The sequence below is a fragment of the Trichosurus vulpecula genome, chromosome 5, assembly GCF_011100635.1.
Source record: "Trichosurus vulpecula isolate mTriVul1 chromosome 5, mTriVul1.pri, whole genome shotgun sequence".
Lineage (NCBI taxonomy): Eukaryota > Metazoa > Chordata > Mammalia > Diprotodontia > Phalangeridae > Trichosurus > Trichosurus vulpecula.
The window spans coordinates 149,001,959-149,025,422 of NC_050577.1; positions in this window are offsets into that span (position 1 = coordinate 149,001,959).

Sequence of the window (23,464 nt, forward strand, 5' to 3'; positions counted from 1 at the left end):
ATGTTTTCAAACATACACAAGGCCCAGTGACACTAAGTGACTTGGGGGTCATAGAATTATAGATTTAGCACTGGAAGGGACTGGAGGGCAGCTAATTGTAGTGGAGAGGGTACTAGGCTTAGAGCCAAGAGGATCTGGGTTCAAATCCTTCCTCAGAAACTTAGTAGTTTTATGGCCTTGGGAAAGTCACTTAACTTCTCTGGGCTTCAGTTTCTTCATCTGTAAAAACAGGAGGTTGGACTTAGCTTTTTGAAGCCACTTTCAGCTCTAAATCTCTGATCTCAGGATCATAGTCCACCCATCACACTTTATAGAGATGGAAACCGAAGTTCTGACAAGTTAAGTAATTTGTTCAAGGTCACATAGCTAGTAAGTTGGCAGAGATGAGATTTGAACCCAGGTTTTGATGACTCTGGATCCTGTAATATTTTATTTGTTTCATATGTATTCTATGTAAACTTCTATGTTTTTTAAAAAATAACTTTTGTTAACATCTTACTTTTTTTACATTACCTAAACTTTTCCCAGTCTCTGTCCCCCATTCCCTCCCTTAGAGCCATCCCGAGTTACAGATAATATTTTTAAAGAAAAAAGAGGGGCAGCTAGGTGGAGCAGTGAGTAGAGCTCTGGCTCTGGAGTCAGGAGGACCTGAGTTCAAATCTGACCTCAGACGCTTGACACATGTACTAGCTGTGTGACCTTGGGCAAGTCACTTAACCCCAATTGCCCTGCCAAAAACAAAAAAAAAAAAAAAAAGAAAAAGAGGAAGAGAAAACATTAGCAAAATAATCAGCATATCAAAAAATCATGAAAATATATGCAATGTTTTGTACCCTTGGACCTGTGCAAAGGAGTGGAGGAGGGTGGGTGGTCTCTTTTCATATCTCTTCTTTGGGACTATGCAAATATCTACGTACATGTTGTCTCCCCTAACAGAGTGTAAGCTCCTAGAAAGTAGGGATTCTTCCTTTCTTCTTTCCTTCCTTATTTCCTCCCTTCCTTCCTTATTTCCTCCCTTCCTCCCTTCCTTCCTTCCTTTCTTCCTTCCTTCTTCCCCCCTCCTTTCTCTGTCTCTCTCATCTGTATCCCTAATGCTCAGCGCATAGTAGGTACTCGATAAATTTTTGTTGATTGATAAAGCACACTGGTTCCTGAATTGAGATCAGATAGTTTGGAACAGTCAGTCATACCTTTGGGACAGCCACCTTCTTTTGTTTTCTACTTTCAGTGTGGTTGCTTTCAATTTTATGTTCTTTCCAATTCTCCCTTTCTGCCTCCTTTTCTCTTTTTTTTCTTTTATTCTTCAACTTCCATCGACACTAACACAGTTTTCCTCCCTTCCCCTCCTCCAAGGCACGTCTGTGCACATCACTGACTGCTAATAAATAACAAAACAAAGACCACCCTGGAGGATGAGTGTTACACCTCCTCCTTATCTTTTCCCTTTTTTCACTTTTCTCTTTATGCAACTGGCAAGACCTGACTTTTAATTATATTTTAACATTAATTAACAGAGCGTTCCTTATAGGCAGGATTATGCTTATCCTGTAGTTAATGTTAGGAAAGCTCCTCGAGCTTCTCAGAGGGAGGGCGCCACATCTGTCTGCCTCCAGGAGGTAGCAGAGTAGTGGAGTAGTGGATAGTTAAGTACTTTGTAGCAGCTAGGTGGTGCAGTGGAGCACAGGACCTGGAGTCAGGAAGACCTGAATTCAAATGTGACCTCAGATGCTTACTAGCTCTGTGACCCTGGGCAAGTCACTTAATGCTGTTTGCCTCAGTTTCTTCATCTACAAAATGAGCTGGAGAAGGAAATAGCAAACCACTCTAGTATCTTTGCCAAGAAAACCCCATTTGGGATCAGGAAGAGTCAGACATGACTGAAAAATAATGAACAACTTCTGATCCTAAATCTATTGCTTAAAGAAGGAAGAAAGAAGAAGAAAGGAAGGAGGGAGGGAGGGAAAAAGAAGGAAAACAATGTTCTCTTCTGTATTTTGACAGGTCTGCCAAAATTTATTGTCAACTGAAAAGGTCCTTTTCCCAAGTTGCCATGCCACCCTAGTTCCATTCATTGCGCGAAGGTTAAGGATTCCTGCTCTATTCTAAAGAATAGATTGTACTTTGTTTTTATAGGCTTCATTCTTGTTCTTATAGGCTTATGAAAATTGGACACTATAATGTTCTCCTTGGCACATCTCCACCGTATTAGCCTCCCCACCCACTCCCTCACTCCCTGATGAGGCAAGTTGGAAGACAGCAGTGGGAAGTGAGATTTCAGAAATAGGGAGTGGAATGGGAAATTTCTTTGTGGGAAGCTGGAGTGTAATCTGGAGGTTGAAGACCAAGTGAGAAGGTAAAGCTAGTGCTGACATCCAAAAAGTTCTCCCACCCTCCCACAGTTTATGTTAACTCAGAGTAAACAAATAAATGCTGACCTTGAAGAAGTTGTATGAACTGAACTGATGGATGAAATGATCCCTTTCAGCCCTAAAATATTCTGATTTTACCATTCAATGCATGACCTTCAATGGGATGAAAAGCATTTTTATTTCCATTTTTTGGGGGGGGGGGTAGAAACATCATCAACTTTCTAAATATTCATTGGAGATGGAGGGAAAATGTAACTCCTTATCAAAGGCCATGGTAATTCTGGCTTGCCTGGGTACAGTGTTTCACAGTTAGCAAAATACTTTAAGGCAGGTGGGTGGCACAGTAGATGGAGTACTGGATCTGGAGTCATGAAGACTCATCTTCCTGAGTTCCCAGCCTTGGACACTTACTAGATGTGTGATCCTGGGCTAGTAATTTAATCCGGTTTGCGTCAGTTTCCTCATCTGGAAGACGAACTGGAGAAGAAAATGGCAAACCGCTCCAGTATCTTTGCCAAGAAAACCCCAAATGGGGTCCTGAAGAGTCAAAAACAACTGAAATGACTGAACAACAATGACAAACTACTTTTGCTTCCATGATTTAAGTCAGCAAGTTCTTGCGATGTGTCAGGTGCTGTACTAGGTTCTGGGGCTACAAAGACAAATATGACATAGCCCCTGCCCTCAAGGAACAAAAGCAGAATCACTATGTGAAGGAAGTTGGGGCAAATATTAGTATCTCAGTTTCCTAGGGGATAAACTGAGGCCCAGAGAGGTCCCATTACACTGCTAGTAAGCCGGGAAGCTGGTATTTTTTTATTTTTCAAAAATTTTATTTAATTTTAGTTTACAACATTCGGTTCCACAAGTTTTTGAGTTTTGAATTTTCTTCCCCTCTGTCCCCTCCCCCCTCCCCAAGATGGCATGCAATCTGATATAGGCTCTACATATACATTCACATTAAACATATTTTCACATTAGTCATGTTGCAAAGAAGAATTATAACCAATGGAATGAACTACTAGAAAGAAGAAACAAAACAAAATGAAACAAAAAGAGAGAGCAAATAGTATGGGAAGCTGGCATTTTTACTCTAAGACCAGGCAGGATTCTTTTCACTACCTCTTAATACCTAATAATCCACAATTTGGATGAGAAAGGCTGGCCTCCTGTGCCAAGTGATACACGGCAAACCAATGCTGTACCAGCAACCTCGGGCTCACGGATGGGAGACTTGTTCAATAAACACCACTGAGAGAGAATGTGCCCAAGATGGGCCACTGTGTTTCCTGTTCTCTCTGTTCTCCCCAGAATTAATTTCTCTTTCCAGAGAAAGATTTCATTTTCAGAAGACGATGCTCTCTCTCCAGTGAGCTTTCCCTCACAGTCATGGCAAAAAACAAATTAGTCAAAGGAACAATGTGACCTCCTTAAAACAATCTGTCCCTGGTGTGCTCCAACTTCTTTACTGAACTCTCTTTCAGAACTAGTCAAGTGTGGGAACAATGTTGAATAGAGGGAGCTAAGGTGCTTACTTCAGAGAGGTGGGGTACTGAGACCCTGCTTCTTGGCATTTAAATCCTTACGTAATTTACCTTTCCAGACTTATCTCATGTAACTCCCTTTCAAATACTCTACATTCCAGCCGCTTGGCCTGTTTGCTATTCTCTGGACTTGGCTTTGTTTCAACCACAAACTACAAGTACTTTGATGTTGTTGTTAAGTCGTTTTCCAGTTGTGAACAACTCTGTGACCCCATTTGGTGTTTTGCAAAGATATTGGAGTGGTTAGACATTCCTTCTCCACCTCATTTTTTACTGTTGGGGAAACTGAGGCAAACAGGGTTAAGTGACTTGTCCAGGGTCACACAGCTAGTAAATGTCTGAGGCTGGATTTGAACTCCCAATGATGAGTCTTGCTAACTCTGGGCCTAGCACTCTACCCACTGCGCCACCTCACTGCCCTCTATGTCTTTACCTCCTTTCAAAAATGCTCTGCCTTCAAGATCCTGAACTCTTTAAATTCCTCTCTGATTATTTCCACCTCTCCCAGTTCCTTACTCGTCCCAAACTCGTTCTTAGTGCTCATTGGGAACATTGGTCCCTCAAATCTCTGTTCTCTCAGTTTTATAAATCCTGTTATAGCTCTTCTTTTGGCCCTACTCAGTCTTAAGCTACGGTCAGTTATGTTGTGCCCAGGACATATGTCACCTTCCTAGTCTGGAGGGAATGGCAATTCATGTTTCAGGCAGAGGAGGTGGGGGCCAAATTCAGGGGGAAACTAGTTTAAAATGAGTACCTAGGCAAGGCTGAAACCATAGTGTCTGTGGACCAATAAATCCCAGGGGCGAAAATGATTACAAAGACTGGTTGTTGGAGCAGGTTCCTAGATTGGGAAATGTGCCTGAAATTAAAAAGCAAAACCAGAGGAACTAGTGAAGTTGGGTACTTGTCTGATTCTTCATCTAATCCGTCCAAATTTGGGGCTCTTTATGGTAGCTCCTTAGCTTCTCCATGCCCTGATGTGCTTGCCTGATCATGGTGGGGGCTTCCCCTGCTGCTGCCATCGGGCCATGAATCCACATGGTCAAGAGCACCCTCTCCCAACTTGCCGCCACGTCTGCTTCTATGTCTCAATTCCTACCATTTAGTTTTTCAACTCTAATTTCCGACATCAACATCAAAAAACATTTCCTAAACACCTACTATGTGTAAGGTGCTGGTGATACTAAGACAATGAAATGGCCTCTGATGTCAAGGACCTTAGAGTTTACTGCGCCAATATAACACACAGCTAAGTAAACTGAGGAGGGCAATAGTAAACTGTCAAATGCTCCTGGAAGAAATCATGAAATTGTAGTGACTGGGTTCACTGCTGATTGATGCTACTTACCTAGAGTTTCATTTCTGCATGTTAATTATTTTATTTACTCCACTATTCAATAAACTCCCGGTGGCTTCCTATTACTTCTAGGGTCAAACATAAACTCCTCTGGCATTTAAAGCTCTTTACAACATGACCTCTTTCTACTTTTCCAGTCTTTTTACCATTTACTCCCTTTCACACATTATATGGCTAAGCCATATTAATCCATTTGCTATTTCTTTCCCATGATACTTTCTCTAGCTTCCATCTCCATTTCTCTTCACTGGCTGTCCTTCCAGGACTGGCACACTCTCTTTCCTTATGTCCACCCCTGGTTTCCTTCAAGACTCAGCTCAAATGCTACCTTCTGCTGACCTTTCCTGACCTCCTTTAGCTACTAGTCCCTTCCTCATTAAAGTAATCTTCCATTCAGTTGGCATGTATATTGTCTCTTCCATTAGGATATAAGCCCCTTGCTATAAAAATGTTTATACCCTTTGACCCAGCAATACCGCTTCTAGGGCTATATCCCAAAGAGATCACATATGTAGGAAATGGACCAGTATGTACAAAAATACTTATAGCAGCTCTTTTTGTGGTGGGATGGCTAAACAAATTGTGGTACATGAATGTAATGCTATTGTGCTATAAGAAATGAGGAGCAGATAGACTTCATTATAACCTGGAAAGACGTATATGAACTGATGCTGAGGGAGGGGAGCAGAACCAGGAGTATATTATACATGATTACAGACACACAGTACCTGTAAGGACTAACTTTGATAGACTTGGCTCTTCTCATCAATGCAAGGTTCAAAGACAGCTCCAAAAGATTCATGATGGGAAAAGCTACGCAATCCAGAGAAAGAATTGTGGAGTCTGGATGCAGATTGAGGCAAACTATTTGCTCTCTCTTTTTTTCCTTCTTTTTTTGGTTTTGCTTCTTCTTTGGTTATAATTGGTTATAATTCTTCTTTACAACTTGACTATTATGTAACTAAGTTTAATGTGAAGGTATATGTAGAACCTGTATTGGATTACATGCTGTCTTGGAGGGGAGGGGAGGGGAGGGAGGGAGAGCAAATTTGGAACTCAAAAACTTGTGGAACTGAGTGTTGTAAACTAAAAATAAAAAATAAATAAAAAAAGAATATGAGCCCCTTGAGAGCAGGCACTATTTTTGCTTTTTCTCTGTATCCTGAGCACTTCACATAGTTCTTGGCAAATAGTAAGCATTTAATAATAATAAATACTCATTAATTATCAATCAATCGACTGATTCTGAGTCTTTGTCACACTCTCCATAATAGCTGTTCTTGAATTATAGAATTACAGAAAGTGAGAGTTGGAAGGGACCCTGCAGGTCACTTAATTCAGCCTGTGCCTGAACAAGAATTCCATTTACAACACTAGCTAACAAGAAGTCGTCTAGTTTTCCCTTAGGACTTTTGATGGAGATTCTACTGGAGATCATGCCATAAGAGGACAGGCTATAGGAATTGGAGCAACTGTTGGGCTTGGAAAAGAGAAGCCTTAGGAAGGATATGATACATGTCTTTAGGGATCAGGCTTCCGCTTGGCCTCACAGGACATAACAAACTAGAAGCAATGGGTAGAAGCTGCAGAAAGGCAGATTCCATACAGATGTGATAGAAATTATATCACTTATACAATTAAAACTGTGCAATAGTGAAGTGGGATACTCCGAGAGGTGGTAGATTTCCAGATGGTAGTGAAAGTCTCCAAGCAAAAAATTAGGGGAAGAACTACTTGTCAAAAATGTTGTACAGGGCATTTTAGCTCATTCTACACAGAATCAAAAGGAGTTCCAGCAAGGTTAATTGACTCATCCAAGGTCACACAGATAGCAAGAGAGCCAGGATTTGAACCCTGGTCTTTGGACAACAAATCCAGTGCCTATATGTAGTTATATCCGGCCGCAGACACTTCCTAGCTGTGTGACCCTGGGCAAGTCACTTAACTCTGTTTGCCTCAGTTTCCTCAGCTGTAAAATGAGCTGGAGAAGAAAATGGCAAACCACTCCAGTATCTTTGCCAAGAAAATCCCGGATGTGTTCACAAAGAGTCGGACATGACTGAAAAATGACTGAACAACAAATATATAGTTATACTAGACTTTACTCCATTATGTTGTAAGATCTATGAGAGTACAGACTCTGTTGTGTCAATATGTCCAATTCCTGCCACGTAGCATGCTTGCCTTGCACATAGTAGGCGCTTAATAAATATTGACTGGATTCAATTGTCTCCTATTCTGGCCCCAGGGCCATCAGACACTTCTGAGATGCTGTTGTTTTCTTCTTCCCCAAAGATCCTGCAGTTAAAAATGTGATCACTAGAGGTCCCATCAAGACAATGATTGTTCAGCAAAATACCAAACCCAAACCTTAGCATGGAAAAGGACATAGGACAACCCTTAAATCCCCTGGTGTGTGACTAGTGAGTGCAAATAGAAGCATTTGTGTGAGGAGAAGAGCTCAGTGATCTTGTTCTTAACCAGAATGCGGTTTGGTTCTATGAATTCCTGTTTCCATGAGAAAGAATGATCAATGGGCTGACTATCGGTTTGTTCAGGGACAGCATCACGTCCCCCAAATAATATTAGTATTCTTGTCACAGGAGAAATGGGAAGAACAGGACACTTGCTTGAAGGGTCCGTATTCCCCCACCTCCATTTTAATAGCAGTAAAACAAAAAGGTGGAATGAGGGGGAAGTTACTAAGTTGTATGCACAGAGGGTGAGGGCAAGTCCCTTCTCCTCCATTACTGCCACATCCCAAAGTACCCTTCTTGTGACTGAGTAATGTTGACTGTCAGAGATAATAAAGGGAGGCTTGGAGAGGCAGCATTTCTCATCTGGCTGTACTCTGCTTTAAGTCAACCTGATAGATGAAAACCTGGATTTACAAAGGTGATGAATTCGTGTGAGTCTTTGTTTTACAAAAAAAAAAAGAAGATTCACCATAGGGACTCATTTTAGAAGCAAGTTACTTCCATGCATTTAACATAGGGTGCAGTTCTCAAAAAAATATTGACTTATATGTAACTTTTGGGGAATATGCCAACAGTTTAAAGTAAAGGATATCCATATTTCTATATATTTTTGGTAATGTATTTTAAAACAACATGGACATCTCTCCCTCCCTCCCCCACCTCCTTTCTCTCCTTCCTTCTTTTTTCTCTCTCCTCTCCTCTCATCTCTTCTCGTCTCCTCTCCTCTCCTCCCCTCTCCTCCCTCCCCTCTCCTCCCTCCCTTCCTCCCTCCCTCCCTCTCTCTCTCTCTCTCTCTCTCTCTCTCTCTCTCTCTCTCTCTCTCTCTCTCTCTCCCCCTCTCCCTCCCCCCTCCATCTCTCTCTCTCCTCCTCCTTCTTCTCTCTCCCTCTCTCTTCCTCTCTCTTTCCCTCTCCCTATTCCTCTCCCTATCTCTCTCCCTCTACTTCCTCCGTGCTTGTTGATTCTCATTTCAAGGATCTTATTAGTGAGGTACAGGGAACATCAAGGTTTCTCCATAGGTGACTCTCATTTTGTATGGATTATCTGTCTAAAAGCCACAGCTTCATGCTTTCCATTATCTCTATAGAGAGGCTCAATATTTTAAAACATCAAGTCTTGTATCCCTTAATATTGAGAGTCAACAGTATGAGAAACATCTAAGTCCTTATAACCACAGCATTTTATAGATCACTTAGTTCAATCTTTCCATTTTACAGATGTAGAAACTGAGGTCTAGAGAAATGAAGTGGCTTTCTTAAGGTCACACAGATAGAGCCAGAACTAGAATCCACATTTCCTGATCCTCAGTTCATTGCTCTTTCTACCAAATCTTTCTGCAGTTTTTTCAGAGTCACTCCAAGAAGTGGCAAGGACTAACGATAAATTGGAAAGATCCCTGGAATGAGGGTAACGAGAACTTCTCTCGTGAGCTGGCCTGTTGGCTGATTTAGCTGTGTCACTGAGCATCTCTGGGAATCAACTTCTTCATCTGTAATATGAGAGCTGTGGACCCAACATTTTCTCTTTTTTTTCATTATTTTTGGAGGGAGGAGGCAAGGCAATTGGGGTTAAGTGACTTGCTCAAGGTCACATAGCCAGTAAGTGTCAAGTGTCTTGAGGCTGGATTTGAACTCAGGTCCTCCTGACTGAAGGGCTGGTGCTCTATTCACTGCTTTACCTAGCTGCCCCTTCTCTTTTTCATGTGAATCAAAGAGGACCCTGTGTCACCCAATAATAGTGGTCTTTTCAGTTCAGATTACTTAGGAGAATGAAACTGAAAACCTCGTTTGAATCCTCTTTATTGCATAGCTCAAACTTCTGTGGGGGCTTAGGAAAAGCTGATAGTTCTAACCAAGAAACACTTTTTCCATTTTTATAGAAGAGGCATATAGCTGAAGTATTGTTGAGGTACTGAATATTTGAAGAGAGAATCATAATTTAAATGCACAGGGTGAGCACATATTTAAAATAATCTTACAACAAATCCTTTTGTAAAGTGAGGAACGCTCTGCTCCCCAACTCACCTATTTTATAAATCTGAATTTATAAAATCCATATTTGGGGCTGAATATGAAGGCTATCCATGACTTACAATATCCAACTTTAAAATGGTCAATTCACATAGGTCAGGCACAGAGGTGGGGAACCTGCAGCCTCAAGGACACATGTGGCCCTTGAGCTCCTCAAGTGTGGCCCTTTAAGGGAAACCAAACTTCACAATTCTCTTAACAAAAGGATTTGTTCTGTAAAATCTGGACTTGGTCACAAGACTGCACCCAAGGACCTAGAAGGCCACACATGGCCTTGAGGCCGCAGGTTCCCGATTCCTGGATGGGGGCTTTTGTTTCATGGATCCTTTGACAATATGGTGAATCCTATCTCAAACTAATGCTTTTAAATACACAAAATAAAATGTATAGTATCACAAAAGAAAACAGTTCACAGACCCTAGATTAAGAATTCTTGATGTAGGTGGTTGTTGACTTTGTCCTGATTTCTTCCCCTGCCCTCATGACTGAACCTACCATGGAGGTGCTGTGAAAAAAAATTTCTTTTGAACTTTTAAGGAACTTATTATTTAGAATAAAAATAATAGTAATAATGGGGCTAGTTTTTATATAGCACTTTAAGATTTGCAAACTGCTTTATAAATATTATCTACACAGGGAGATGCTATTATGATTCCCATGTCATAGATGAGAAGACCGAGGGAGGCAAAAGTTAAGTGACTAGTCCAGGGTCACACAGCTCATAAGTATTTGAGATCATATTTGAATTCAAGTCTTCCTGACTCTAGGTCCAGCACTCTTCACTGTACCTACTTGCTTAAGTAAAAGTGAAAGGAAAGAGAAAAAGTATTTATAAAGCACATACTATGAGCCCAGGGACTGTGCTAGGCACTTTTTACAATATTATCTTATTTGAGCCTCACAACAATCCTATGAGCTAGGTAATGTTATCATCCTCACTTTATAGTGGAGTGATTTGCTGGGTCACAGGGTTAGTAGGTGTTTTAGGCTGGATTCGAATCCCAGGTTTTCCTGACTCCAGAACCAGCCTTTTTCCAGTGTGCCACCTCTCTGCTTCTAAGAGAAAAAAGCTGGAATAGAACAGGGGAGCTAAACATCAGGCTGGGCTGCCAGGCAGGACTGGCTGGACTGTGGGAGATTTCTGCCTCCTGCATTAGTGGTTGATTTTGGGTTAACAAAGCAATCTCCCTTTAGGAATTCAAATATCTGTGGACTGGTTAAGAAGCCGTCTGTGTGAATCAGTTCAGTCCGATTGCTTTCTTTCTGACATTTTGCTAAGCAGAGGGAATGGGATTTGTGATTAGTGAAGGCAGAGGCTGGTAATTTTGGATCATGGGTAGGCTCCAACCTGCTGTCATGGTGGGTGTCAAACATAACCCGTGAGCCTCACACTCCCATGTGTGGTCCAAACCAGATTAAAGTGACATTTCTGTCTGATTTTAATGTATTGATGTATTAATAAAAAAGAAACATATAAATGAATGGTTTTCTAAGTCAATATGTGGCCTACAGGAATCCTTACATATGGTCTCTAAGTCAATATGTGGCCTACAGGAATCCTTATGTATGGTCTAGGGGCCCTTGCTTCTATATGACTTTGACACCACTGGTTTAGAGCAGCATGAGGGTGTGAGATGTCTGATGAGAGGGATGTTAGGTAAGGGGTACAGAAAGGGAGTGAAAGGGATAACCAAGACCAACAGAACATTTCTTGCTTTCAGAAAAGCAAGGGGAAACTGTACCACAGGGCTTTCTGTTCCCCGACTCATACCATTAGAGTGCAGCAAAATCACTTAAATACTCCATGCCTCAGTTTCCGCATCTGTCAAAATGAGAGGGTTGGACTGGTAGCCACTAAAGTCCGTTTCAGCTCAAAACCTATAATCCTAGAGCAACTTTTTCCTAAACTAGGGAGAGCCTATATAGATTTCCACAGGGGATTATTTGATTTGGCTTAATGTGTCCCCCATTTTAAGTAGAATCAAGGAACATTAGAAAGACTTATGTATGTTTGTATGGGAAGCTCAGATAATGCTTCCTGTCTCTATGTGTGTCTCTGTCTCTGAATCTGTCTCTATTTCTGTCTCTATGTCTCTTTTGAGATATATGTATATATACAAATATATATATATATATATATATATATACATATATATACACATACATACATACATATATATGTACTGATTGTGACACTGGGCAAGCCATTTAATTTCTCAGGACCTAAAAGGAAATTCTCTGAAACTCTAAACTGCAAAACAGGGGCTGATCTTCATTGATACTGTGTGTTCCTCTCTGGGAATTTTCTATACCAATAGTTTTTATACATATAATATGTACTCATACATATAGATATAAATGCACACATAAACATACATGTAGATTATGTACATATATACATAGGTGTATGTGTGTATACACACATACACATACATAAATATATCTGTTTTGCTTAAGACTTCTTAGTTTACTGGTATAGGGAACTCCTGGTGTGGTTACTTTTTCCATTGGTATAGTTCTGCAACTCATCTGAAATGTATTATTGTCTTAGGCAGGGGTGGGGAACCTGTGGCTTTGAGGCCAAGGTCCTTGGGTGCAGCCTTTTGACCAAGTCCAAGTTTTACAGAACAAATTCCTTTATTAAGGGGACTTATTTTTTGAAGTTGGATTGGGTCAAAGGGCTGCACTTGAGGATCTAGGAGGGCCACATGTGGCCTCAAGGCTGCAGGTTCCCCACCGCTGGCTTAAAGAGTTTCCTGAAGAACTGAGATGTTAAAGAGATTTGTCCATGAATATACATCCAGATCTTCCTGACTCCAAGGCTGACCCTTTCTCTATCCCATCACGTTGCTTCTCATGGACTGATAGTAAATAAATGAAAAGAATACACCATCTCCATGGCTCATTTTGGCCCTGTTAACGTGGTGTGTGTGTGTGTGTGTGTGTGTGTGTGTGTATGTGTGTGTGTGTGTGTGTGTGTGTGTGTGTGTGAATGTAAATATATATGTTTAAATATTCACATAGCTTCTACCCTTACAAAGAATCATAAAATAATCTATCTTGGGATAGAGGCCTCTATAAGAGCATACCACATACCAAAAGGCTTTTGTATACGATGATCAGCTGCATGAAGAAGCTTGTATGATATGTATCCACACTATGGAGAAGTATGTCGCAGTGAGCAGCAAGGAAAACAGGAGCAGAATTCTAAGGAAGGTTGATGTGGGTGGGTGGGTGGGGCTTGTTGTCAAAAGATAATAACCATATACAATCCCAAGGGATTACCGGCCTACCCCCCTCCCCCACCTCATTCAGGAGGTGCCAGGCTTACAGCTGCAAGCACTTTGGCTCTTACACACGTGCCAGGGATTGTCGGAGAGGGATGATGTCACTAAAAAAGCACACATAAAATTAGGAACATAGACGCAGGATCTATCGCTTAAAAGCAGTGGACGGCTCATGCTCTCCAAGCACCAAGCGGCCTAAAGCAGAAATCTCAGGAGAAAAGCAGAAAAGACATGCAGGATAATTAAGCGGAAGCATACAAAACAGCGTAGCCCCCAGGGGCGCCATGCTCACACTTACATGATTCAGTCTCATACTACCTTAGTTTGTTTTAAGCATTTCCATCATCTGAGAGGTTAGGAGGGAAAAACAGAATGGTTAAGGTAAAATAAATAGAGATCTCACACAGTGTTTTGTTTTTTAAAGGTTAAAAAACAATCAGCTCATTTTGGGGCATCCTATTCACAGTGTGAAAAGAGAAGGGAATGGAAAATTGCCTGTGGCTTCTCCAGAAAACAGTGGCTTACCCAGAGGCACAGAACTTATGGAAAGTCCATGGCCTTAGAGTGATTCACAGAGAGCCCAAGAAACCAAGGAGAGAAACCGAGATGCTTGGGAGAAAAACATCAGATTAGAAACGCACAGGTTTGAGCAACAATTCTATAGGAAATCACTACAGGGTAACAGTGTTCAGGCCTCACTCTACATGGCAGGAATAATTTTAGATATAAGGTATCAGGAAGGCCTTTGAAGAAAGATGGACAGAAATTGATGACAAACTTGGTTTATTTCATGTAGATCATATTGGACTATGTATATAATGTATTATAGTGCATTGGTCTTCAGATTAATTATCAATTGACCCTTCTGAAATTGAGGACCAGCATGGGCTAGGAGAGGACCAGCCTTGGAGTCAGGACACTCTGGATTTGAATCTTTCCTTTGACACATACTAGCTGGCCAAATCACTTTTATGTATTCCAGGCAACCCTAAGCCTATGAATTACACACAAGTGGAGGCCTATTCAGATAGGTGGAGGGAGATTACACACCAGGAGCTCCCTATGCCAGTCATGGGTCCAGACCACCCTCTGCCAATCCCTGTAAATGATTTCAATTAGGGCTTAAAGAACCACTGAAGAAAGAGGCAGCCAATCCTAGGGTGAAGGGGTTGTATTTTGCTAATCAAACCTAGCAGGATAACAAGCTTCTTTCCTATACCCTTTTGGATCTATTCTGATAAGTCTGATCACCCGGGGCTGTAAGGACAACTTTAAGACTCCTTCATTCCCACATATTATCTGTACTTATGAGGTCTCCTTCAGTTTTTCAGGGTATGAGGATAGTTGGGCACTACAGGGTAGATGCCAGTTTTATCTCTGGCCTGCCAGCTATGGTAACCATAGCATGGGAACAGTTCGCAGGGGGTTGGTATGCCTTAAGTGTGGGCAAACATCTGCCCTCTGGGTTAGCACTGCAATTTAAGCCTCCACTTGGCTCCTATTATGAGTGGCCAACCTCTCACCCATACTCAAAAATAACAGGACTCTCCTGACTAATGTTTGTGTGTGACAGAAAGTCAATAGCTGAGGTGAACTTTCATTTTTCATAGGCACTATTTATTTATATGCATTACTCTGTGTTAATATGTGGCACTCATAGTTTCTGCATTATAAAATTGGCAGCAGTATTATTTGTTTCTGTAAGAGAGTGTTTTAAAGATATATTTTCATTTTACCTTCATTATTGATTGTTTCATACTAACATATGTAAAATGGCCCATTTAAAAAGGTTCCTTTTTTAAAGCCTGGTGTTAAATATAGTCTTCTGTACAGGCTTCCTGAGAATTTTCATGATTTGCAAGCTTGGTATCACTCAATAAGTGTGATATAGAGGTCAAAGAAGCTAATTCAGTTTTCAACCAGAGTAAGAGGAGATTGTTCAGGACTAGGAAGGCCAATGGTAATAAGAGTCATGTGATACTCCACCCTGGTCAGATCACATTTGGAATACTGTGTTGGATTCTGAGTAGCAAAATTTAGGAACATATTGGTAAGTTGGACAGTTCAAGGAGAGTAACCAGGATGGTGAAAGAACCTTGAGATAATGCCATGTGAGAGGCCCTTGAAAGAAGTAGACATATTTAGTCTGAAGAAAAGGAAAGTTAGGAAAGGTACAATGGCTTTCTTCAAGTATTTTAACTTATTCTGTGGAAGAGGGATTATAATTTATTCTTCTTGTTCCCAGAAGGCAAAACTAGGATCCATGGGAGAAAGGCGAAAAGAGGCAGGTTTAGGTTTGATACAGGGAAGAACTGAAGAGAAACAGCTAGGTGGTGTAGGGGATATAGCACTGGACCTGGAGTCAGGAAGATTCATCTTCCTGAGTTCAAATGTGGCCTTGGACACTTACTGGCTGTGTGACCCTGGGCAAGTCACTTAATTTTGTTTGCCTCAGTTCCTCATCTGTAAAATGAGCTGGAGAAGGAAATGGCAGAGCAGTTCAGTATCTTTGCCAAGAAAACCCCCAATAGGGTCATGAAGAATTGGACATGACTGAATAACAGCAACTGAAAAGGAACAGCTTCTCAACAAGTAGATCTATCCAAAGGGGGAGTAGGCTTAAAAAAGAAAAGCCTTTTAAACTTTTAAGCTGGCAAAGTGAAGACAATGTTTGATTGTGTGGAAATAAAAATTCATCCCAAGCCAAATCCTCCTTAGAATGAGCAGCAGACAACTAGACTATAACTCTTGGTGGGCAGGCATGCTCTTTAAGAATGTGAGCTTCTAGATGGCAAGTACTGTTCCACCATCTCTGCGTATCCTTGGCACTTAGCACAGTGACCAGCACACAGGAGGTGTTTAATAAATGCCTGCCAATTGATTAATTGGTATAGCACTCCTCATACATTTAGAACATTTTAGAAAATTTGGGTCAATGGATTTTTCCTGGTCATTAGGATTTTCAATGTTGGGAACAAAACACTTTCCCCTCATTTGGCTCTTTCAGAAATGTGGAGGGCTGTTCTGACCGTGGAAACTTCAAGCATTCTCCTGAGTGGTTTTTCTTCATCTTAAGAGAAAGGGAAAAAGTTCCACCATGAGAGAATTTTAGAGTTACAGCCTTGCCCCGTCCTTTTAAACATGAGAAAACTTAAGCTGGATTAATGAATGACTGAATAAAGCATTTATTAAGTCCTTACTATGTGCAAAGTACTGTTGACTATCAGAGCCTGGTCTGTCTGACAGGGAAAGCGTGTCTTCAAATGCAGAATTGGATTGCACCCAGTTCCTGGTGTTGTTTGAAGAGTACAGATCAGAGGTGCTGTGTCTTCAGAACACACAGGCTCGCTGCACTGCTTCACACACCTGTTGAGTGTGTGAATACTGGGGTGATTAGCATGTCGCTCATGAGAAAGTACAAATAGGAGAAAGAGGCAGAGAGGCACTTAGATACATAAGCAAAAGGATTTCTAAGCAGAAAAACTGCATCTAATTAATGTTTGTACAAATGGAGATAGTTAAACAGAATTATTAAGTAATTAACTAAATTATAATGAAGATGGGAAATACAGGATGGCTTTGAAGTGAATGATATCAAAGTAAGCCCATATCCCTGTGTAGGAGGGCTGTGAGTCCTTGTCTTCTCAAAGATATATGCAAGAAGGATCACATTTGACCTGAGAATTCAGAGCCCTGTATTGGGATCTGTATGGAATCATTCCATTCAAATGAATAGAAAGGATATTAGGAAAAATGAGTCAACCAGCAATATCTCTAACTATGTGATACAGAAATAATGGGGGTGTATGGGGTGTTCAGGGAGGACTAACACCTCTGGTGTGAGGGCTTGCTGAGCTCTTCTTGGGGTTCATTCACCCTTGGTGTCCACCTTCATCCAATTCTCACCTATGGTTCCAACAAGCTGTAGCATGCACGGAGGCCACACCCTGGTAAACCGTCTTGACAGATGGGCTAAACCAGGTTGAGGGTATCTTACAGGCCTCAGACCTGTTGGTGAATTAGGGATATGACTACCCCAAGTAGGTGGAGACTTCCCCTGGTTGAATGGGTGGATGAAAACAATTTATTCCAATGGCCATGAAAGCAGCTGAAGCAGGAGCTATGGAGCACTGAGAGTTTGGTCAGGCATCGAAGATTTTTGTCCTGCCCTGAACTCTAATGACTCTGGAAGAGAGTAAGACTGGCGACATCGTACAACTCTGTTTCATTCAAATCCAATTCATGGACAATCTATCTACCTATCTATCTATCTATCTATCTGTGTACATACACACACACACACACACAGAATTGAAATCTGCCTATCTGTAACCTTTCTTCTAGGTCTGTCCTCTGGGGCCAAGCAGAAAGGAGTGTGACATAATAGAGTGCTGGTTTTTAATTAATATCCCAGCTCTGCCACTTACAACCTGTATGACCTTGTGTAAGTCACCAAACCTCTACAGGTTTCTGTTTCCTCATCTGTAGAATGGGAGGACTGGAGGTACTAGATGGCCTTGCAATGTCTCTGTTGGCTAAATGAGGCAGTGGATAGAATGCTGGACCTGGAGTCAGAAAGACCTGAATACAAATGTGCTTTCTAGCACTTGCTTAGCTGTATGACCCTGGACAAGGCACTTAACTTTTGTATGTCTCACCTGTAAAATGGGGTAATAATAGCACCTCCCTCCCAGAGTTGTTGTGATCATAAAATGAGATAATACTTGCAAAGCACTTTATAAGCCTTAAGACACCTTACAAATGCTAGCTATTGTTATTTATTATTGTTGTCATTATTATTATTATCATCCTGTGTTCCTATTAAGTTGAATCCTTGTCCCACATGACAACCTTGACATATAGCATATGTCTAAATCTTCTCTTTCCCCAGGATCAGGATGAATAATTCCTTCAAACAAAATGAGTATATCACAGACTGGAGTCTTCTTCCCATCTGGATCACCCTAGTTTGCAGTACTGAGGATCCTTTCCTAAGGCTGTATCTGTGTTTGAGGGAGGGCTTGTGGGATAGATATGGAGGGACATGGAGACAATCCCTAGATTTCAATTTATATTTGCAAAACTATTACGTGGCTGAGGGTAGGTAGTTTTGAGACTGTGATAGAGTAAGAAAAAGCTCAGGGGTTTTTGAGTCTAAAACCAGGGGCCTGTCTGCACTGCATGTCTTCCCTCCTCTGGTACCTGGCCAGTCCCTCCTGGTAACCTCTGAGTGCCTCAGGCAACTCAAAGACTGCACTAAGCTGCAGAGAAAGTGCCAATCTGCATTGAGAAGAATTTTCTTTATTGAGAGTTCTCTTTTCCATCTGAAATTACAGGTCTAGTCCCTTATCCTCAAGGGATGCTTCCAGCAACAGTCAGATCAAGTCAGCCTAGGAGTCAAGACAGCCTCAGTTCAAGTCACCACCCCTGACACAACATTCTGACAAGTTACCTTTCAGAGAAAAATTCAAGTCACTTAATATTTCAGATAATGTGGGATCCAAGGAAATGGTTCTCTAAGTTTTTTAGCATCATCATGAATGAAAGATAAAGCCATCAAGATATGGGGATGTTGAGGGGATCCTATGCCTTTTACCTTCTTTCTTTCCCACCTCTCCCATTACTGTTCATTCCAGAAGTGGGCTGCCTGATGGGAAGACCTGCCACCACCCAGGACACTTTCTTCCTTTTCCTTCTCTCCTTGCCCCTTCTTTTAGGCCTAGGCTGCCCAGGATGCATCTGGGTTACTTAGGGAGCAGAAGAAAGTATGCTGGTCCTGAGTTCACAACCCAGAAACCACGTGGGCTACCTGACTGCTTGGATGAGACAGAGGACAACCAGACCTTCCCATTGACCTGTCCTTAAGTCCCAAAGACTGGCACCGTCATGTGATGTAACCTTAGGTCCCCTTTGCTGTACCCTCCCAGATGCTCAATCCCTAGGATTTGTGGGCCTTTCCAAGCCCTGCATAGATTATGATAGTGTTGAGAGTACCTCACTTAAAAAATTCTAACTCTGGCACTTAGCACAGTGTATCAATAAGCACTTAATAAATACTTTTGTATCCATTTTTTGAAGCACTTACTATGTGCTGGTTCCAGAATAGTTGCTGATCTGCATTGATAGGGGTAAAGGGAATTGAACAAACATTTCTTAAGCATCTACTGTATAACAGGCACCATGGTAAGAACTTTACAAAAGTTATCTCACTTGATTCTCACGACAACCCTATGAGGTAGTCAGTATTATGATCCCCATTTGATAGTTGAGAAAAATTGAGGTTGAGTGACTTGCCCAGGGTCACACAGCTAGTAAGTATCTGAAGCTGGATTTGAATTTAGGTCTTTCTGATTCCAGGCCCAGTGCTCTGTCCACTGGGCTACCATCTGCCTCAAACAAGGAAGCTTCCTCCCAGAGGGTTCACTGAACCAAAGAAATTGCAGGTCCAGATAGAATTTTTAAAAGGGTAGCATAGGGAATAGTATGTACCAAGTATTACAATCCATGGAGACTGGGCTTTCTGGGTTTTTTCTTCTGTTTTTGCTTTTTCTAGTGTCACAGGTGAAAAACATTTCTGTTGAGGGTCATTCACTCACAGTGAGACACAATCAATTTAAAGCCATATGTGTAAAATTTAATTTAGCTTTTTTTCTTTTAAGAGAAATATAAAATGGTCCACTCATTCACTGAGAAAATTACCGACACAGAACATAAAATTCTATTCAATAACTAAACAAACAATAAAAAACATACTTCAGTTCTATACTATGACCAGTTACAGAAAAAAGACAGATGAGAGAAGGGAGGAAGACAGAGAAAAGTTAGGAAGAAAGGAGAGGATTCCTTCCCACCTCATCCTGGCATGCTTCCTGGCAGAGGAAGCAATTAGAGGGCATAGGGGATCGAACACTAGATTTGGAATCAGAAAGGATTGAATTCAAATCCAACCACAGGCAGTTACTGTGTGACCCTAAGCAAGTCACTTAACCTTTGTGTGCCTCAGTTTCTTCATTTGTAAAATGAGGATAATAAATAGTTATGAGGATCAAATGAGATCATATTCGTGAAACACTTTGTAAGTCTTAAATAGTGATATAAATGCTAGCTATTCATATTAGTATGCTCAAGGACAAGAATCCAAATGAAAACCTAGTCTATATAATGCAAATGGGCAGTACTAAATTGGATCTAACTTCATTAGTCAGTTGCTTCCCCACATCGTTCCTTGCTGTGTCAGGGTATTGAAACAGCCAAGTCACCAACCTGGACTGATGTAGACTCTTGGGAATCCTTAGTACACACCAAAATGCAGATTCAGGAGAAGACCCAAGGCAAAACATGTCAGCACTATTGCACTGTCCATGTTTCCTAGCCCTTAACTCCTTTCTCTCCCCACAAGCAATCTTCATAATCTCCACAGAGTTCACTTATCTCTTACAGAGACTATGTGGCAAACTGGGTGACTGTGGGTGAGTCCCTAAAGCCCAGGAAGCATCAGTATCCTCAAATGCAACATACAATAAATAGTTCTTAGCTTACAAGGCTGTTGCAAGACTGAAATAAGATAATATGTGTAAAGGGACTTTGCAAACCTTAATTTCCTGGATAATTCATCATATCTTTGATCTTACTGGTACAGGAACTTCTTCCAGCATTACAGATTTCAACCTATCCATGGCTGTCCATCTTTTGCAGTTTTTATTCACGTGTTCCCCTATATCTACCACAGGAATATTTACCCTGGGGTTCATGAACTTTAAAAAATACATTAATAGATATATTTCAATATAATTGATTTCTTTTGTAATGCTATGTCTTTTATTTAATGTAATTAAAAATATTATTCTCTGAAGTGGTCCCTAGGATTAACTAGACTGCCAAAGGGGTCCATGATGCCATAGGGCTTAGGAAGCTCTGCCCTAACATGCTGAGCACCTTCCTGTAGTTTTCTCAGTATTTTATGAATAATAATTGATCATAAATGTTGCCCACTGGTTAGCCTTTGCTCTTTTTTTTGCTCGTACATTTCTCAGATAACCACAATGCTTGCTCCATGCCAAACTTAAAAAAATATCAAATAAAGATCAGTTTCTGATGCTACCAGTACTTTAAAGCCAGCCTCAATCAATCGACCCATAAGCACTTATTAAATGCTTACTATGTACCAGGCACTGCCTTGGAGATACAAAAAGAGGGAAAAGACAGTCCCTGCCCTCAAGGAACTCACGATCTGTGGAGGGAGACAACATGCAAACAGATTTCTACAAAGCAAGCTATGTACAGGATAAATAGGAAATAATTAACAGAGGGAAGGAACTAGAATTAAAAGGGGCTTAGGAAGGCTTCCAGTAAAAGATGGAATTTTAGTTAGGATTTAAAGGAAGCCAGGGATGGCAATAGTTGGATCAGAGGAGGGAGAGCATTCGAGGCATGTGGGAAGGACCAAGAAAATGTGGAGGCTGAGATGGCATATCTGGTTTGTAAGACAGCCAGAGACTGCAAGGAGAGAGGTGTAAGAGAAGACTGGAAAGGTGGAAGTGGGCTGGGTTATCAAGGGTTCTGAATGCCTTCCTTCCTTCTTTCTAGTTTTTGTGGAAATCTATGCAAAATTGGCATGGTAGTCAATTGCTTGTCAGCCGTTCCCTCGTTGGCAGGAGCTCTAGAAGGTGAAGGATTGTCCTTGTTTGTTCCAAGCATCGAGAGAGAGAGAGAGAGAGAGAGAGAGAGAGAGAGAGAGAGAGAGAGAGAGAGAGAGAGAGTGTATCCCAGAGGAAGAGCCAGAGGAAGGGAAAGGCAGCAACACAAAGGGATAGGTCCATGTATACACAAAAAGAAAAACACTGAAGCACAGAAAAAGCAACTTACATAGAGAAAAAATAAAAGAAAAACAGAGATAGTCACATACAAATTTTCATCTTATCTCCACTTTTTGGAATCTTTTATCTTTTTTCAAGGTCCTGCTCAGGTGCCGTCCTCTCAGTGAAGGTCACCCTGGTCACCACAGTGATCAGTGCTCTGCCCCTTCTCAAATTCTCCTAGAGTATCTTCTTTACTCTCTTTGTTGCTACAATCATTCCCTAAATTTCATCTTCTTATCTGGGTACACCCCTCCTGGCTCACTGCCTTGTTGTGGCAGAGGAGCTTGAGTAGCTCAATGAAACTATAAGCCATGCCATTGAGGGTAACCCAAGATGCACAGTCATAGAGGAGAGCTCTGATGAAAAAAAAGGTGATCCGCTGGAGAAGGAAATGGCAAACCACTGCACTATCTTTGTCAAGAAGACCCCGTGGATGATATTAAAATGGTAAAAGATATGACACCAGAAATTGAGCTTCTCAGGTTGGAAGGTATCCAACAGATTACTGGGGAAGAGCAGAGGACAACTACAAGCAGTTCTAGAAAGAATGAAGCAGCTGGACCAAAGCTGAAAGGAAGCTCAGCTGTGAATGTGTCCATATGCTATAAAGATTGATAAGACCTGTGAACCAAGGTAAGCTGGATGTGGTCAAACAGGAGATGGAAAGATTAAATATCAATAGTTTGGGTGTCAGTGAACTTAAATGGATGGGAATGGGTGAATGTAATTCAGGTGATTATTACATATGTTACTATGGCCAAGAATCCCTTAGAAGAAATGGAATAGCTCTCGTAGTCAATAGAATGGTGAGAAAAGTAGTACTGGGGTACAACCTCAAAAATGACAGAATAATATGTTTGAATCCAAGGCAAACTGTTCAGTATCACAGTAATACAAGACTATGCTCCAATCACTGATGGCGAAGAGCCAAAGTTGCTCAGTCTATGAATACCTACATCTTCTAGAAATAACATCAAAAAAGACGTAACATTCATCGTACAGATTGGAATGCTGAAGTAGGAAATCAAAAGATAATTGCAATAACAGGCAAGTTTGGCCTAGGAGTAAAAAATGAAGCAGGGCACAGACTAATAGAATTTTGTCAAGATAACTCACTGATCATAGCAGATACTCTTTTTTAACAACCCAGAAGGCGACTCTACACATGGACATCACCAGATGGTCAATATAGAAAGCAGACTGATTATATACTTTGCAGCCAAAGGTGGAAAAGTTCTATACAATCAGTTAAAATAAGACCTAGAGTTGACTGTAGCTCCGATCATGAGTTTCTTATTGAAAAATTCAGACTCAAATTGAAAAAAAGTAGGGAAAAGCATCAGACCGTATAGGTATCACCTAAATAACATCCATTATGAATATGAAGTAGAAGTGATGAATAGATGTAAGGGATTAGTTCAGGTAGAAAGAATGACTGAAGAACTGCAGGCAGAGGTTTGCAATATTGTAAAGGAGGCAAAAAAACATCCAAAAGAAAAATAAGAACAAGAAAGCAAAATGGTTGTCTGATGAGGCTTTACA